The sequence below is a fragment of the Magnolia sinica genome, chromosome 13 (genome assembly GCF_029962835.1).
Source record: "Magnolia sinica isolate HGM2019 chromosome 13, MsV1, whole genome shotgun sequence".
NCBI classification, from domain to species: domain Eukaryota; kingdom Viridiplantae; phylum Streptophyta; class Magnoliopsida; order Magnoliales; family Magnoliaceae; genus Magnolia; species Magnolia sinica.
This window is the reverse complement of record NC_080585.1, coordinates 28680423-28691558: the sequence shown is the minus strand read 5'-3', so window position 1 is coordinate 28691558 and position 11136 is coordinate 28680423. Positions and strand designations below refer to the sequence as shown.

The window sequence follows — 11136 nt, the reverse complement described above, 5'->3', positions numbered from 1 at the left end:
CTCTCCTCCGTTCCTGTGTCACAAGGGCCTCTTGCTGAGTAGACCCCTGAGACTTCCTCTTTGTTTTCTCATTGAAGAGACAACTAGTAACCTGTTCCATGAAAATCTTTCCGTCTGGCGCGGAGTTACTCAGAGTCACCACCAATGTCTCCCAACTGTCAGGCAATGAACTAAGTAATAGCAAAGCCTGCAATTCATCATCTAGGACCATCTTCATAGAGGAGAGTTGATTCACTATATTGTTGACCTCATTCATGTGCTTAGCCACAGAACCACCATCATTGAACTTAAGATTCACAAGTCACCTTATCAGAAAAATTTTATTACCAGCTGTCTTCCTCTCATACAACCCTTCCAATTTCAGCCATAGGCTAGTGGCTGAGGTCTTTATAGACACATGGTGGAACATAGAATCATCCAACTATTGTTAAATAAACTCCACTGCCTTTCAGTCCATCTTCTTCCAATCATCATTAGACATATCCTTGGATTTTGCTGATATGCCTAAAATTGGATAATATAGGTCCTTACAATAAAGTAAGTCCTCCATCTTAGCCTTCCATATGGTCCAGTTAGAACCATTAAGGCTGATCATCCTTGATGAGCCACATTCCATAATTCAAAACCAATCCTACCCGTTCAATGCACTTATCTCTGATACCACTTTGTTGGGGGCCTTGTACAAAACCTTAGGATTTAGCTTCCCAAAACAAACCAGAATTATGAAATAATAATGCAATGAAATAAATCAAAGCATCAACCACACAACATAAGAGATTTTTACATGGAAAACTCTCAAAGAGGTAAAAACCACGGAACCTCGTCCAGATCAACAATCCACTATGAAGTAGAATGTTACAACCTTTTTCACTCACGCAGGAGTGGATAAATAATAAGAGAAACAAAGAAAATGGAGAGATCTCACCGATTACAAGGACGTGAAAGCGCTGAGATATGGTAGATCACCTCTACGAGCATAGCCTCCCATCCACAAGCTCCATCTCTCTCTTTCTCTCTCTCTCACACCTTTGATAGCCCTAAGCCCTCCTAGAAAACCTTTAGGAAACTTTAGAATACCCTAATCCCGTTTTGAAACCTCTTAAATAGAGAACTGGAGGAATTAGAGTCACGTAAGGACACTGCGCTACCTCTCCTCTAAACTAAGGAGGAAAACTCCATCATTGTAAATAGGATACAACAACATCAGTCTATCCATCCGGTGCTAGTCCTCATGTTCACCGTATACAAAAGCTTTCTCTGATATAAAAGTCAAATGGGCTAAACCTCTAGGAACAATCTACAGTTGCGTCTAAAACCTCTAAGTTCGCGTGCTGTGACTGGGCTAAGTTTTGAAGCAGGCTGATTCTTTCGCTTTCACACCTGATGAACAGGTTTGATGATAAATAAATAACATGGTGGGCCCACAAACAAGCCTATGGTTGGGGTCCCATACCCATTGTTCCCTATTGTGATGGTCCACTTAAGTTGTGAACCTGGCTGATTTTTAGCCCTGGGCCTAGAATCGAGGGGTGCAACCGATGGATGGAGTAGATGTGCCACAGATAACATGGTGGGGCCACACGCAATTACTGTCACACACTATCCTTAAAACAGGTGTTGTAAAGGATTCCATCCTATGAGGATTTGGATGATATAACCAGAAAAGTAAAACTTTTGAGTTATATGATGCTAAGGTTGCTAGAGGTGCAACTGATGGATAGAGGGATCTATCCATTGGAGTGATGTCCATCAAATATACAGTCAAAATCAAAGTAGTCACATATCAAAACAAATAAGTGTCCATTGGTTAGAAGTTAGATCATCCAACGACTTGATTTAAGGGCCATGTCTCATCTACAGTGTTACAAACAATTTAGACGGTTTGGATTGAGGTATGTCCACCAATACATCAAGACCCCTCTTTAGAGGAAAAGATAGGGTAGAATCCATCTGCCATCCACTTGCAAGCATATATGATAGATCATGACCGTCCACAGGATGGCCTCAGCCTTACATGGCCCATTGGTTCGAGAACCATAATAACAGAACAACCCCGACCATCCTTTCTGCTCATCTTTCCCCTTCTATTACAACCGCTAACTCATTTTTCCTTATTTTCAGCCCACAAATGGAATGTTTGGACATTTTGCATTAGCCGAAGCTGAAAAAATGATGCTGAAAATGATAGTAAATGAGAGGACGGCACTCTCAACCGAGAAAAAAAGTAAGATCCGTACAATAATTCAAGTTAATAGACTATACTCCGAAACGGATTGAGACCATCTACACTATCTACATCTGTGCAAACTACTTTAATCCAAGCCATCCAATTTAGTTGAGCATATTCTCAGAATTAAATTGATTATATAATCCTAACCTCCTACTAATGGACATTTGGTAATGGAATTGGTCTTATTTAACTGCATGACTAATGGATTTATGAGGAGTTACTGGACGGTTGAAATGAAAAATATCAAACAGCCTTATTTCAGCAAACAGAAGTCGATCAGATTTTTCAAACAATCTGATTTTCCAATTGTAGTTTAGTTACAATCAGTTTCACAGTTTATGCAATTTAATTTGAGTTAATGTATTCAAACGAGTAACCTTTTAACAACTGCAACATGATGAAATCTTATTGAAAATTAAGATAAAACACTTACCAGAAGCTCTAGCTATATTTCAGTTTGAACACGCGTGGCAGCTGGTTGAGTAATCCAAACCCTATAATGTGGATCACAATTCAAATGATCCAAACACCAAATTTTCTTCATTACACTTTAAACTTAAGGCATGAGCGTTACAAAAATAAATAATAATAATAATAAAACCAGTAGCGTGCATGCTCATCTTTCTCCTTCCTTATGAAATAAATTTTTAATTAGATATTTTTCATGTAAATAATCGTGACCGTCCGTATCAAAATCCATTGATCAAATAGCTAATCTTTTTCAGATGAGTGTGATATTTATCGGTGGTGCAGGAAATGTGCACTGGACTGATGGAACCATTTAGATCAATGGAAGAATGTGCATTGGACCTACAAAACGGTTTGGATCAATGGAATAGATTGTCCAAGTGTCCCGATGCAACTAGGAGCACTGTAACTTATATAGTGCTCTGAGGGCACTGTAAGACTTCTTTTTTATAATTTTTTTAATCAAAACTGCTCTCAAAAGCACCATACGTTGTAAGTGCTCCGGGGGAGCGGATTAGGTGAGGCCCCGGACCCACCAAGGTCGGTGGGACCCTTGACTGTGGGGCCCACTGTGTGTATATGTCGACATCCACGCCGTCTATCCATATTGAAAGCTAATGCTTAGGGCATGATTAAAAAATAAAGCAGATCCAAATCTCAGGTGGACCATAATAGAGGGAATAGTGGTAATCGACCATTAAAAATTTCTTGTGAGCCACAAAAGTTTTGGGTGGACAGGATGATATTTGTGTGGTCTGTTCATCCAGATTTTGTGACATTATCAACAGGTTGGATGGCAAAGAAAGTGGTTCCCATGAAGTTTTTAATGGTAGCGATTCAATCATTACTGTTTCCCATGGTATTGTCCACATAAGATTTGGATCTGCTTCATTTTTTTTGGGATCGCACCCTAAAATGAGCTTTCAAAACGGTTGGACGGTGTGGATTTAAGGCACATACATCACTATTAGCCCCACAGTCAGAGGTCCCACCCGCCACGCTGGATCCGGCGTCTCACCTGATCCGCTCCCAAGTGCTCTTAGTTGGCGTTAGGACCCTAGACAGTCCAAACACATTAATCTAGACCGTTTATTATATTCTATAAAAATTTCAAGGCCTAAGATGTAAGCTCCGCACCAAGTTAGTATTCATATTAAGTTAAGTTATGGGATAATACCCGAGTATTGAAAATTAGTGGGTGTCACGGCATGTGATCCGAATTAAATTGATTTTATGGTCCTAAACTCCTCCTAATTGACATTTGGAAATTAGTCTTAATTCTTGAAAAACTCTTCCTTGATTCTACAAGGGAAACAACTTTACTTGCATGAGATCCACACTGTCCATCAGGCATTAAACCCCTTGGTGCCCTTGATCCCCTAAAAATAAGGCCGATTCAACACTCAGGTGGGCCATCCCATATGCAGAAACCTCTGAGTTCACATGTTATGGCTCATCTCAGATTTGGAATAGCCTTGGATTTTGGGGAATGCTTTCATCCTGATGAATTAAAGTTAGATGAATGGACTGGATGAGATGTATGCAACACTGTGGGCCCTTCACAAAACCAATGGTGAGCATCTTTATCAACTGTTTCCCATAGCGGGGCCAGCATAAGATTTTGACCATCATGATTTCTGGGTATGAGCGTAAATAAGAGTCTGTGTAGCTTATGAATGGGTTGGATCTAATGAAAAATTTGGTCTACATGGTTTTAGGTATGCTCCCCACATACCTACTATCAGTAAGGCTAGTCCGTCTTCTTTTACAGAGAGAGAGAGAGAGAGAGAGAGAGACGCTGACCTGTTTAAGGCTCGACTTCTGCAACAGCCACAACGCCATGTGTTTGGTCCTGTGGTTGGGTGGTATTTATAAGGCGAGAATAGTGCCAAATTTGGGGCAGGTACAGGCAAAAATCTGACTGTTTGGTCAGAGGCAATGATTGGAAGAGCTTGTAAGGTGAAAGAAAGAGAGGACGTTGGAACTCAGAAGAAGAGGGGAAGTGGGTTGGAAGATGAGAAAGAAGGGAATAAGTTATGAAGGTGGCGTGTGGGCCCCACTGTAATGTTTACGACCACACAACCCCAATCGTTAGGTGTCACCCCTATCCCCATTGTGTGGTCCATTTAAGACTTGAATCTGTCTTACTTTTTTTCCAGTATTCTAAAATAATATGAAAAAAAATGGACGAACAATGTGAGTAGAGGTCATACATCACGGTGGCTGTTCGGTGGCCCGTTGGGCCTTTGCCTATCCGACGAGTAGACTTTTGGCGTTGGTTCTATGCAAATGAGGTAAAATAGTAGACTTTTGGCTTCTGATCCTAAGCAACCGAGGCTAATGGCCTATTTGATTTTGAGAGAATAGGAAAATACCCTTAGAAATGGCCATTATTTTCTTCCCCCGTTTGAAATTTCAAATGCATTTTCTTCTCAAAAAATGGTCCAAAAAAGCTGACCTGCATTTGTGGACCCCACTATGATGTGCATGACATATCCACACCGTCTATCTTTTTTATCAGGAGATTTTAGTGCCTAAGTCCAAAATTGAGACAAATTTAATGCTCAAGAGACCCATACCACAAGAAACAATGGCCTTAAACTTCCGCCATTAAAAGTTATTTTATTTATTGGGCTCACATTAATATTTATTTGCCATCTAACCTGTTCATGAGGTCATAAAAACATTGATAAGGGGTAAACACAAATATCAGCTTCAGCCAAAACTTCTATAGGCCACATAAATTTTTATACGGCAAGCATTCAATTTCCTTTGTTTCCTGTGGTGTGGTCCACTGGAGCTTTTGATCTGCCTCATTTTTGGGTTCATGGCCTAAATCAGGCTGACGTATTGGATGAACGATGTTGATACATCAGGTGAATCACAGTGGGCCCTATATTCATTTGGCAGCCATCCTCAATTTTAACACCGAAAAGCTAAGCTGGCGCAGGAAACGATGGGTAATTCCTAGTAAGTAATTATTACTTATTTACCCGGGAATTACCGCTTACTTCATAAATCAAACAGGCCCTAAAAGATAGACTTTTGGCCTTGGCTCCTACACAACTGAGGCTAAAAGGTAAACTTTTCACCTCAGTTCCCATGCAACTAAGGGTAAAAGGTAGACTTTTTGCCTCGGTTCCTATGCAACTGAGGCTAAAAATAAACTTTTAGCCTCAATTCCTTAGCAACCGAAGCTAAAAAACCTATTTAGTCTTTATTTTTTCAACTGAGGCTAAAAAATTATGGCTAAAGGCCAATTTTCTGGTAGTGCCATGATTCACATGGACTGATGGACCACAGTTACAAACAATGTACTGGATGCTCACCCTCTGAAAATTTTCTCTTGCTGTGGCCCATTGGAATTATATATGGGCCTTATTTTTTGCCCTCATGCTTAAATTTTGGTATGCCTTATATCTACCCTTGATTTTTTTTACAGTGCATGCTATTATGATGTGTATTTCAAATTCACTCTCATCATTAGATGTATAATCTCACGGTAGGCCTAGGGCTATAAAATCGGGTTCACCAGTGATTTAGGTGGGTTACACCAAAGGAAATAGTTAGGAAAGGGGCATTGACCTGTGATTTTTTACATGGCCTAATGTGATTTTTATATGAAATCCACTCAAGTATTAGATGACACACTAAAATTTAGGCATATGGCTCAAAAACAACCCCAATAAGTGACTCAAGTGGGCCACGAGAAGAGGAACTGTTAGGAAGATAAGCATTTCCCTTTTTCATTATTTCCAATCATGTGGTCCACCCAAATTGCAGATATGGCTAATATTTCGGGTGTGGGCATAAATTGGAGTGGTATCAATCAAATGGATGGTTAAAATCAAAGTAGTCTAATATGAAATTCACCAAACAAGAACCCATTCATTAGAGGTTAGATCATCTACAACTTAATTTAATTAGGGGCCATGTTTCATCTGAAATGGTACCAACAATTTGGACAGTTCCGATTGAGTCATGCATGTCCAGTAACTCATCAATAGCACTGACCCCTCAGGTGGAGTAAATGATATAGTAGACCCATCTGCCATCCATTTGCAAGCATATATGATGGATCACGACCGTCCACATGATGGTCTTTGCCATACAGCTCATAGTTAAAAAACACAAAAATAACAGGACAACCCTGACCATCCTTTCTCCTCACCTTTCCCCTGCCGTGTGGATGAGGAAGAAACACGGAATTGATAAAGAAAAAGTGGCCGACAATCTTGACCAATGAAAAAAAATACTTAAAAAAAAAAAAGAGACTAAGAACCGTACAATAATATAAGAGAAACGATGATACTCCCAAACACACCTCAGTCAACTACACTCGTGCATACTGATACCATAAACGTGCAGACAATACCTCAATCCAGACCATCCATTGAGTAGTCCATATCCTTAAAATTAGAATTGATTATATGATCCTAACCTATGACTTATGGGTAGTTGGCAATTGAACAGGCTAAGAGAAGGAATTTGGTCTTAATTCTTGGAAAATTCTTAGCGTACTTATTATCGGGTCTTGCCTGCCAAAGGCTTCTATGAGGGAAACGACTTTACATGCAAGATATCCAACCCGTCCATCACGTATAAAAGCCCTTGTTACTCTTGGTTCGAAAAATCTGACTGGTTGAACACTCGTGTGGGCCACCCATTGGGAATAATACATAAATATCTAGGTTCAAGTGTTATGCCACGTGCCTGAGTTTTGGAATAGCGTCCTTCTTTTGATGGAATAATTTATAATGTGGATGAAATATACATGCAGTAGGCCCTACACAAGCAACAGTGGGCATTCTATATCAACTGTTTATTATGGTGTGACCTACCCCCAGGCTTTTTATTATCCCCATTTATGGGTTCCGATCTAAACAAGCGGCCGTGTCCCTGATGAACGGGTTAGTTTGACCCACATGGCGGAAGGTACCCGTACCTAATATTACTCTGGCCAGGACCGTCTTTAGTATCTCCTTCTCTCGGACCATCCCACCATTCGTTATCACAGCCAATTTCATTGATTGTTCCTTCCTAAAGCCTTTAGAAAAAGTTTGCAGATTGCATATATACAGCCGGGGATTGCAAGTATTCTGCATTTGTAAGCTCTGTGGAAGACTGACCGAAGATACCCTGATTTCAATAATGAGGTCTTGGTATGGATTTCCTAATGGGGTGGCTAACAATGTAGTGTGCAATGATAGTGGGTGTATACTAACAAGCGCTAACCCCAGACAAAAAAAAAAAAAAAGGCTCTGTGGACCACACACCATTTTTATCATCGTGTCCTAAAATGAGCTGCATAAACGTGGAGGATTTTTCAAAAACATCATAATGGCCCCACCGATGTGCTGAAACTTGCTGCGAACTTCACTGTAGGCTCACCACAGAAGAAAAGAAGACGCGGATTGCGGAATTTTCGCGGAAGCGGATTAGCTTGTGTACCAGGTGACAGCTATTAGCTGCTGTGTACGTGTCGTGCGAAGACGAGCCCTGACGCTCCTCGAGCTCCGAGTTGTACTAACAGTTGAAAGGAGATCAAAGTTACATGGCCTATGGTGATGTATTTATTATATCTACACCGTTTATCTATATTTAGACATTATTTTAGAGCACTTTTCAAAATATGAATCATATCCAAAGATCACGTGGACCACACCACAAATAGCAGTGGAGATAATGATTTTCACTATTAAACAATTCCTATGGCCTGCCATAACGTTTATTTTCCATCCATTCTGTTCATAAGGTTACAAAGACATTAATGAAGAGGAAAAATTAATTTCATACTGATTCAAAACTTATGTTACCCAAAAAGGATTTCAATGGTAGACATTCAATCTCCCACTGCTTTTTGCAGTGTGGTCCACTTGAAAGGTAGATCTGTCTTATTTTTCATCTCAAGCCTTAAGACGAGATCTTCAAATGGATGGACGATTTGGATATAACACATACCTTATGATTAGACCCACAAAACTTGCTTACATCAATACATCAGCTATATAGCTGTGGAGGTACACTAGCCAATCCGCTTCAAATTTTCGCAAGCAATCCGCTTCCTCCACAAACACCACCAACGAAATAAAGAAGACGCGGATTTCACGTCCACGCGGTCCACCACCGAAGAAAAGAAGACGCGGATTTCACGTCCATGCGGACCACCACCGAAGAAAAGAAGACGCGGATTGTTTAGTGAGCTCGTCACCACCATTTACTGTGGTGTGAAATCTCTTTGGAGCCCACTGTAATACATGCAAAAAAATAAATAAATAATAAAAAATAAAAATCACCGTAAACCGCAGGAGGTTTCAACAGGGGAGCCGATTAAGTGAGACCCTGGCCTCACCCAAGATGCTGCTACCCTCACTGTGGGGCCCACCTTGATGTGTGTATTTTTTATTCACCCCATCTATCCATTTTAAAATCATTTTAGAGCACTATCCCAAAAATGAAGCAATCCAATTATCAAGTGGACCATATCATAGGAGGCCGTGGCTATTGACTGTTAGTGCACCATAAAAGTTTTGGATAAAGTTGATATTTGTTTCTTTCTTATTGACAGGATTGGATGGAAAATAAACACCACAGAATAATTAAGGCGCATCCTAAAAGTTTTTAATGATAGTGTTCACTCACTATTGTTTCCTAGTGTATGGTTCACCTGATAGTTGTATCTTCTTCGTTTTCAGGATCTTTGAAAAAATTAAAAAAATAAAATTGAAATGGATGGACAAGGTAGATACAGAGTACACACAAAGGGAGATCCCCTGGTAAGGGCCCCACCCTTATGGGTGGGGCTCCTGTCTCACCTAATCCACTCCTTTTATCAACCTTGGGCTTCATCATCCCCAGTGCTTCTGTGGCGCGGGCTCTTGAGCTTTGGATATGCTTCGTTCTTGGGTTCATGCCTGAAAATTTTAGATACATATAAACGGATGCAAGGTGTGTACAAGGCACACGTATGAGTCCTACCAGGTTTATTCAGCACACTATAGCTTGCTGAGTTAATTACCCAATACGTGATCCGCATACCACCTGTCCCTTGCAATTGAAGTCATGCCAGGATATGGTGTAACAGAGGGGAGCTGATGATATCCACGCCGCTCATCAGTTTCTCTAGCTCATTTTAGGTAGGGTTCAAAATTTTATGAAGATCCAAATCACAGGTGGGCCACAATGCTAGAAACAGTGATGACTGAGTGCACTGTCATTTAAAATTACTAAAGAGGCAATCGTAAATTTTTCTTAGTGTTTATTTGCAATCCAACCTATTGATAATGGAAAAAGATATGGATGAAGGGAAGATACAAATATCAGATTGATCCAAAACTTTTCCGGGCTACGGAAAGTTTTTAATAGTCATTCATCATTGTTTCTAGTGGCATGTCTTCCCTTCATCCAAATTAGAGTAGTGACACGTAGAGCTGTTTACAACCCGAGCAATCTAAGCTTGGTTAGCTTGCTCGGCTCGATATGAAAAAGATCTCCTATGGTGTGGTCCATTTGAGCCCAAATCTTTAACCCCAAATCTTCTCCTATGGTGTGGTCCATCTTTAACCTCACTATCTCCTGTGGTGTGGTCCATTTGAGCTTTGGATCTAACTCATATTTGAGGACATGTCCTAAATTATGGTCGCCAACAGGAAGAATGGAGCGGATATAACAAATACTTTCCACTGAGCCAAATTTGCCACCGAAAAGAAGAATATGCACTTTGGGAAAACCACCAGAGACAAGATGCTAAAGTAAAGCACAAGCCAAAATTCCAACCTCACCAGCCATTTCTCCACGCTTGAAAGGAGACGTGGTGGAGCTATTTTTCCATCGTTAAATGTGATGGGCTGGCTGATTATCTGGCCGTTAACTAGTGGTCCCCTCTTTGAATGTTAAATGAGTGGTTCACAGATAAGATCATCTTAGCCATCTGATCAGTCCGCAGCAAGGCAACTGGAGAAAATCGTTCAATACTAACCATTCTGTATGGAAAAATGAACCAATCTAATGGTTAAGAAAAATTCCTAGTATACGACGGAGATTAAGCCACGTAGGCAAAGGTACGTTCATTTAAAAGTTGGAGAAAGGTGAAGAGAATGCGAGTGCCAAATCAATACATTTCTCACGATGACCACCGACTGTGGAGGAATGACTCCACCGACACCTGAATCGTGTTAAGCTCAGACGCGTGTAATAAAGCTCACGCATATGCCATACATATGCTAGAATGGCATCACATGTGCGAGATCTAATCCATCCATCAGAAAAAAACCACTATACTGTTTCTTTAGATGAAAAATCAGATTGATCCAGTGGTCTTGTTGGGTACAAATCACAAAACAAACATTTGGCTCTGGACATGGCCGAAGATTTCTAAGCCATCAAATAGAGCAGATTAATTTATAACAACACGTGTACAAGCTCGTACCAACCTCATG

At 40.4% G+C, this 11136-nt stretch overlaps 1 protein-coding gene across 2 annotated transcripts in view; it reads right to left on the bottom strand.

Moving 5' to 3' along the window:
* The window catches only part of LOC131223391 (disease resistance protein RPS5-like), a 61004-nt gene extending 56313 nt beyond the window's left edge, over nt 1-4691 (bottom strand). Inside the window, exons 1-2 of one of the 2 annotated variants that reach the window (XM_058218795.1) lie at nt 4502-4691; nt 2664-2724 (exon numbers count right to left, since the gene is read on the bottom strand). The gene's annotated coding sequence lies outside the window, so the exon portion shown is untranslated. The remainder of the gene's footprint in view (nt 1-2663; nt 2725-4501) is intronic. The other variant, XM_058218796.1, reaches the window with a different exon arrangement.
* Nucleotides 4692-11136: the final 6445 nt, after the last annotated feature.